General features: G+C 40.4%; 1 long non-coding RNA gene across 1 annotated transcript; it reads left to right on the top strand.

The window, feature by feature from the left end:
* The first annotated feature begins 540 nt into the window (after positions 1 to 540).
* On the top strand, positions 541 to 1,537 carry LOC106814527. The gene is made up of 3 exons (XR_001394622.1): positions 541 to 553; positions 965 to 1,051; positions 1,317 to 1,537. It is a non-coding gene; the product is annotated as an uncharacterized LOC106814527 (long non-coding RNA).
* Positions 1,538 to 6,742: the final 5,205 nt, after the last annotated feature.

Raw genomic sequence — 6,742 nt, 5'->3', positions numbered from 1 at the left:
AAAGTGCAAAATATTCAAAGACTGTTCCCCAAAGCGGATTTTTGCGGATTTTGGATATGTTGTTCTATGACACATCTTGCATGCTCATCTAATGTAAATCGTCTTTATACCATTTATTTCCGGGTCAAAATGCTCTACTAGCATGCAGACTATATATGTGTGTATATATATATGTGTGTTGGATGTGTGTGTGTGTGTGTGTGTGTGTGTGTGTGTGTGTGTGTGTTGGATGTGTGTGTGTGTGTGTGTGTGTGTGTGTGTGTGTGTGTGTGTGTGTGTGTGTGTGTGTGTGTGGATCCGGAGTGAAAAAGTGCGGGGTTTGCTCCACTCAGCAAAATTGTGGGGCCCACTGACCTTTGACCTCATTCAATCTTATTTCCACCTATCAGCGCGCACCGTTCTCTTACGGGTCGACAGCGAACCTCGAGTTTCTCCGTTCGTCGGTCATCTGTTTGGAATCTATTACTTTCTCCTGCTCACGCTGTTCTTCCTCAGTACGATACTCATTCTAGTCGCCAATATAGAGACATCACTCTGTGATCAATTTTCCCAGGTATGCTTTTTCTACATGGGTTACTCACTGATTATTTTTTTGATTATTTTTGATTATTTCTTTGGTTCTTTGATTATTTCTTCGTGCAAATTTTGTTAACGTTTGAATATTATAATTAGTTTTGTATGTAATGTATTACCCTATATGTGGCATCATCACATTTGCAGCCACCCTCTATTGTGACGTCACCGCCATGAAGATTTTGAATGTTGACCTGTAAATTTAATTAACGTTCGTTTAGTATTTTACCTCATGGGATAACCGCCCTTTTTTTAACCACCCTGTGCAACGATATCACATCTGCGATGGTTATAGATATTGATATATAAATGTATTTATTCCATGTTAAAATATCACAGTTAGCTTTGTTCATAACAAGTATATTTACCCTATGTGAGGTTTTATATTGAGGCACTGGGTACATTCAGAAGGCGAGTGATTTTCCACGCAACGATATGTTGTACATTGCTCATAGCTGGACTGCCAGTGACAACCGACGTGAGTTACTATAATTTAATCAATTGTATTTATCACTATTACACCGAATGTCTCTGGCGTTGATAGATTGGTTCGCAGTTGTCATTAATTCTCGGTATATCAATTACTGTGTTGTAGAGGACAGAGCCACCTTGACCGTCTAGACAACAATTTGTTATCTCACTTATCAAATACTACATGCTTTTGTATTTTGACTAATTGATACGAATTCTATGAGAGCAGGGAACAAGACGAACTTAACATTTGTTACTGTCACGTATTTCAGAATAGATTCAGTATTGTAAGCATAATACAGCGCTTTGAAGGCAGGTGGCAGGGACCTCTCTTTCTCTGTCTTCAGGGCATTGCATTTGCAATGATTTACAGTAAGCAAAATTTTATTCTTGAGTATATCTTAACAGATGCGTTTATCTTAATATAAACCAGTTTGTATTTAATGTACAACTAATACCGTGTATTTATATTTCTTATTTACTTTTAATAATGTTCGACTAAACGCGAATGAAACTCGTGCTGGCACTTATCAAAACCATCATCACGCATCGGCATATTGCCATTATATCTGACATTATTATCATCCTAATAATCATCTTAATTCTAATCGCTGTTGTTGTCTACGCCTTTGTTGTTATCGTCGTAATTACCCTAATAATTTTCTCTTCCATTTGGTTCCTCTGTCACAAGGTCAGTCTGAGAACACGTACACCCTCAATAAACTCTGAGGTCGGTCTAAGAACACGCACACCCTTAATAAACTACAAGGTCAGTCTGAGAATACGTACGTACACCCTTAATAAACTATGAGGTCGGTCTAAGAACACGCAAACCTTTAACAAACTACGAGGTCAATTGCAGAACACTTACATCTCTACTGCACACTACACTTATTACACTCACTATACACTTACATCCCTCAGAACACTTACATCCCTAACAAACAACAAGGTCAGTGTAAGAACATGTACACCCGTTTGTTTTTTACATGGCTGATTTTGTCGACATGCCAAGCGTAGCAGCTGCTTCTTGTTTTAGCTGTAAAAGGATACCCTTCCGTAAATAAATCGGTACGTTTATTAGGAACCGATTCGTGATCGTTTATATTAGACAGCGATACGTCACCTGCTGTGGGGTTACTGACAGCAACAGCAGCGGTAACAGCAGCAGCAACAGCAGCAGCAGCAACAGTAACACTAGCTGTACAAAATACACAATCTACAAAATACACAATCTACAAATGTACGACCAGGGGTAAAAATTCAACCATGGCTGCAGCCAGGGCACATATAAAAAGTATATGAACACAGAAAAGTACATAGCAAATATTAATAATAATCTGGAAAAATACTATGGTAAATGGTCAGCTGTTTATAATTCTCTGTAAGGAAAATAAATTCGCTATCCTGTACTACTGTTGAACCCATTTGCACACGTATATCTTTGTATTAATATACAGTAATCGAGAATGATATATAGGATAGAATACCATGTAATAGATACCAACTCTTCTCTGTATGTATGTACTGTGTATAATCATGATTCTGGAAATAAAGCATTAGAAAAAAATAAAAAACTAACACTAGCAGCAGCAGCAGCAGCAGTAGCAATAGCAGCAGCAGCAGTAGTAGTAGTAGCAGCAGCAACAACAACAGCAACAGCAGCAGCAGTAACAATATCAGCTGCAGCAGTAGTAGCAGCATGTGTGTGCGTGTGTCTGCATGCATACGTGCGTGCATACGTGCGTGCGTGTGCGTGCATACGTGCGTGTGTGCGTGCATACGTGTGTGTGTGCGTGCATACGTGCGTGTGTGTGTGCGTGCATACATGTGCGTACCTGCCTGCATGAAAAGCGCTAGCAGTGTGCGTGCGCGACTCCCTCCTCTCCCCCTTCCCCTCCTGCGCCGCTAACCCCTCCCCCGTCTGTCTGTTGCAGCTGTGGTACGTCGTCGGCAGCATGGTCATACAGAGCCTCGTGCTCGGCTACGGAGTCGACACGGCGATGGCGAGTCACGGCAGCTTCACGCACAGCTGCCTGCGCGACAGCGTCATCACAGCGCTATGGAGATTCGCCATCAACATCTGCTACACCGTCGTCATCTTCTCCTACTCCGGCTTCTACGCGCTCGTCTGGTCAAAGGACGTGTCGGCCGTGCATTACGGAGGCGCGTGTGTGTGTGTTTGTTTGTGTGTGGTGTGTGTGGTGTGTGTGTGTGTGTGTTGTGTGTGGCGTGTGTGGTGTGAGTGTGGTGTGTGTGTTGTGTGTGTGTGTTGTGTGTGGTGGGGTCGTGATGGAACGTGTTGTGCTGGTTGTGTGTGTGTGTGGATCCGGACCGAGGTGAAAAAGTGCAGGCGCCGCGGGGTTCTGCTCCTCAGCTTCCGAAGCCAAAATTCGTCTGGGGGCCCGCCCACTGACCTTTGACCTCATTCATCTGTATTTCCAACCTATCAGCGAGCATCGTTCTCTTACGGCTGTCGCCGCGAACCGGTCTCCGAGTCGTTCGGGCATCTGTTGGGAATCTGTTACTTTCTCTGCTCACGCTGGTTCTTCTTCAGTACGATACTCATTCTAGTCGCCATATAGAGCAGAGCCATCACTCTTGTGATCAATTTGTCAGGTATGCTTTTCTACATGGGTTACTCGACTGATTATTTTTTTTGATTAATTTTTGATTATTTCTTTGGTTGCCTTGATTATTTCTTCCGTGGCAAAGTTTTGTAACGTTTCGAATATATGAATTTAGTGTTGTATTGTATGTATTTCCCTATATGTGTCAATCATACATTTTGACACGGCCACCTTATTGTGACGTCACCGGCATGAAGATTTGAACTGCGCTTTGGAGACCTGTAATTTAGTACACGTTTCGTTTGTATTTACCTCATGGGATACCCGCCCTTTTTATAACCACCTGGCTGCAACGATATCACAGTCTGCGATTGGGTATATAGATATTGATATATTAAATGTATTTTTCATGTTAAATATCAAGTTAGCGTTGTTCAGAACAGTCGTATCTTACCCTATGTGGAGGTTTTATATTGAGCCACTGTGGGGTTAATTCAGAAAGGCGAGTGGTTTTCCAAACGCAACGAATCCTATGTTGCTACATTGCTCATAGCTGGGACTGCAGGTGACAACGACGTGTGAGTTACTATACATTGAATCAATTGTATTTATCACTAGTACACCGATGTCTCTGGGGTTTGATAGATTGGTTTGCATCGCAGTTGTCATTTATTCTCGGCTTATCAAATTACTGTGTGTAGAGCGACAGAGCCACCTTGACCGTCGTAGACAAATTGTGTTATCTCACTTGATCAATACTTACATGCTTTGATTTCTGAGCGAATTGATAGAATCTATCAGAAGAGCGGGGATACAACAGACGAAACTTAACCATTTGGTTACTGGCACGTAGTTCAGGAATAGGATGTCGTAGTTTGATAAAGCATATACGGCGCTTTGAAGGGGCAGTGTGGCAGGACTCTGTTCTCTGCTTGTCCTATCAGGGCATTGCATTTGAAATGATTCAGGTGAAGGCAGGAATTTTATTCTCTGTAGTTAATATCTTACGGATGCGTTTATCTAATAATAACCAGTTTGTATTAAGTGTCAACTAATGACGTGTATTGTTATTTTCTTTAGTGTACTTTTAATAATGTAATTCGACTAACGCGAACTGAAACTCGTGTCCGGCATTTATCAAAAACATCCTCACGCCTATCGCGGCATATTGCCAGTATATTGCCTTATTATCATCTAACCGTTCCCTATTATCATTCTTTAATCAGTCTATTCGCTGTTGTTGTTCTACGCCTTTGTTGTTTATCGTGCGTTAGATTTACGCCTAAATGAATTGTCTCTTCCATTTGGTTCTCTGTCGCTTATTCTCTTTACCACTCTCGCCCGCGTTCTCTCTTCTCTCTCTATCTCTGCTCTCTCTCCTCTCTGCTCTTCTTCCTTCTCTTTCTCTGTCTTCTCTTTCTCTGCTCTCTTCTCTAATAGGTATTATACTATTTTATTAACTTTTATGTATTAGCAGCAAGGGGATCATTTAGGTAGATTTAGGTCAACATCGTGTTTTTTCTCTTTTAGATTACACTTTCTGTGGTCCACGTGCGATATATCAAATATTCCAGTAGATTCTTGGACGCAGACTTGATCATAACATCATCCTGGACATTCTCTGGGTGTCTCTTACACCGATGGTGCTATTCGTAAGTTCGCGTGTTCCTGCGTAGTAAACATACATGTATTATGTGTATTATGTGTGTGTTATATGTATTACGTATATGCGTAATTTACGAGAACAGGTGGTCATACAAATACGCAGAACATTACGTGTTCTACTGCGGAAATTGTTATACGCATATGTGCCCTCTTCGATTTGATATGTGTGTTAATATAATAGTATGCCTCACAATTCGAATTTGCAATTTGTAACATTGAAATGTATCGACATATACGCCTTATACATATAAGTAACACACACACGCACGCACACGCGCACGCACACACGCACGCACGCACGCACACACACACACACACTTATTTATTTATTTATATGCTCAATATCAACAATTATAGCGTGTTTATCATTGGTTAGAAAACCTGTTGCAGTTGCTGGTGTTTACCACGTGGTGGTTCTGGGCGGAACAGGACTACGAGTTGTGGCACACGAGAATGCTGGAAGAGAAGGTGATCGAGATAGTCTTCTACGCTGTTACGAGTGGCTTAATCCCACTGTGGGCTCTTATGTGGTCACTTTACTGCCTAATCATAGAACCTGGTTCATGTTGTGAGGTGAGAGTTTTACAAAGGTTGCCTTCTACATTTGGTGGATGTTTTGTTTAGCATGGTGAACATACTGGTGAAAGGAATTGTTTATCGGAAATGATTTCTAAATTTAATTGCTTTGATTTATTTTGATATCAATAATTATATATCTTTACTGCATAGCGGTTTAATATTTCTAACCATATCCAGGCACGAACATTGATAACTTTTGTAGACGCTCTACAGAAATAGATTTTTCCCATCTTAATTTGTTGCTGGTAATTATTTCATCATAAATTTTGACACGATGCAAGGAAATAACTGTGAATATAAAATATAAATCTAGATGATTGTAATAGTAGACCCCAAACCCTGGGAATCACTCTTCTAAAATAAAGACAAAGAAAAGAAATAATTTCACATTGGTTATTGATAGAACTATAATTTACACGAAGTCGATAACGATAACTAGATAAAGTAAACAATGAAATAGGCTAACCCCCGTGTGCTTGTGTTTTTTACGGATCGGCTATTATGTTCAGTTGAAAGGAAGCGAAAAGAGCCCAAAATTTAAACATTTTCTCATACAATCCGCAGTGTTGATCTGACAATTTCATCAATTTTGGCTCTCTTCTTTTTCGGACGAGTCTCTTTTGCTATGAATAATATTTATTATGAGGTTGTCTCTGAATTCTCAAATGATCGACTGGATTTTGGTCGGATGGCCACAGATAAATCAACCGAGCCGATGCTCTAAAAAAACAACTATTATAATCATAGAAATATATACAGTCTAACTAGTATATTATTTCTATGATTATAATCACTGTCCGTACTACTAACGCCATCTAGTGGGCAACAGCGTTGCAGATTGTGACAACTAGCTGTATAATTATGATAACATATCTCTCTCTCTC

The sequence above is a fragment of the Priapulus caudatus genome, unplaced genomic scaffold, assembly GCF_000485595.1.
Source record: "Priapulus caudatus unplaced genomic scaffold, Priapulus_caudatus-5.0.1 Scaffold937, whole genome shotgun sequence".
NCBI lineage: Eukaryota > Metazoa > Priapulida > Priapulimorpha > Priapulimorphida > Priapulidae > Priapulus > Priapulus caudatus.
Note: the sequence above shows the minus strand (reverse complement) of the source record. Positions and strands in the feature narration are given on the sequence as shown.